Here is a 1,631-nt window from a genome sequence, read left to right on the forward strand (position 1 = left end):
GAAGACTTATCTACACAGCTGGGGCAACAGGGCAGCGTTCAAGCTAATATGAGAGATTCTTTGTCACCTAAGCATCAAAGATTCATACCCCTGGCTGTAGAGAACAGTGGTTTCAGCATGTCAGTGAAATCTCAAGAAACTTATATCCCTACCTGTAGACAATGTTGAGGCCAATTTCAGAAGATACAGATGGTAACAAGCTACGACCAAACCCACTGCATCTGATTCTTGTCCACCTCTGCAAATAGGGATGTGTGTAGTCTTTTGTCTCCAAACCTCATGTTTGAATGTAACCTAGCATGAAGAAAGGCAGAATATGAAGTAAATTTAGAGTTAAAAAGCAGGCTATCTGCGAAACACATTTTTAGCACTGAGAAACTGGGAGCTCTGAGGTTGTAAGGCAGTGGCAAGTGCAGACCTTGAGAGCCTTCTGATTAGCGGTATAATCTGTGAAATTCCTAGGAATCAGTTCCAAAGAGCATTTACAGACCCCAGAAAGCTCATCTCATCTGGGCAATTTGGTATGTCTGTTGTATAGCACTTCCTCACTATGTGATTGTATATATGTTTTAAAACACTTTTTTCCATTAAAAAGTTTCATCCTAATTCATGTATTTTAAAGACATGCTACTACACTGCAATCTCTTTTCAGCCCATTCTCATTGTGAAATTAATACTTTCCTCACTGTTTCTCTTTTCAGCAAAGCCAAATTCATGGACAAAGAAAAGTGTAACAATAACGTGCGTGCAACTCACACTTGCTACCAGCCAATTATATCAAGCATCTAATCAAATAAAATTACAATTTAAAAGGCTGAAACCAAAGAACAGTCAGAGAAAGGCCAGTAAGGTAAACACCTTGTATAAATGTAGGTTTCTGAGTTCACTTCAAACTAGAAATTCAGATCTCGGATATTATAATGCTATTTCTATTAGTCAAAACTTTAAAAAGAATCTCATGAAGCCCATTAAAAAAAAAAAAAAAAGAAAAAAACAAACATGCAAAATACTGTAAAACAATTCTATTTTCATAGAATCATAAAATAGTTTGGGTTGGAAGGGACCTCTAAAGGTCATCTAGTCCAACCCCCCTGCTGTGGGCAGGGACATCTTATCACAGAATCATTAAGGTTGGAAAAGAACTCTAAGATCATCAAGTCCAACCATCAATCTTCAACTAGATCAGGTTGCTCAGAGCCCTGCCCAATCTGACCTGGAATGTCTCCAGGGATGGGGCAGCCACCACCTCTCTGGGCAACCTGTGCTAATGTTTCACCACCCTCAGCATAAAAAATTTCTTCCTTATACCTAATCTAAATCTACCCCCCTTTAGTTTAAAGCCATTCCCCCTTGTCCTGTCACAACAGGCCCTGCTAAAAAGTTTGCTGCCATCTTTTTTACAAGCCCCCTGTAAGTACTGATAGGCTGCAATAAGGTCTCCTCGAAGCCTTCTCTTCTCTACGCTGAACAACCCCAACTCTCTCAGCCTTTCTTCATAGGAGAGGGGTTCCATCCCCCTGATCATTTTCATGGCCGTCCTCTGGACCCGCTCCAACACGTCCATGTCTTTCTTATGCTGAGGGCTCCAGAGCTGGACGCAGTACTCCAGGTGGGGTCTCACCAGAGCAGAG

This window comes from Pygoscelis adeliae, unplaced genomic scaffold, assembly GCF_000699105.1.
Source record: "Pygoscelis adeliae isolate BGI_AS28 unplaced genomic scaffold, ASM69910v1 Scaffold41, whole genome shotgun sequence".
NCBI lineage: Eukaryota > Metazoa > Chordata > Aves > Sphenisciformes > Spheniscidae > Pygoscelis > Pygoscelis adeliae.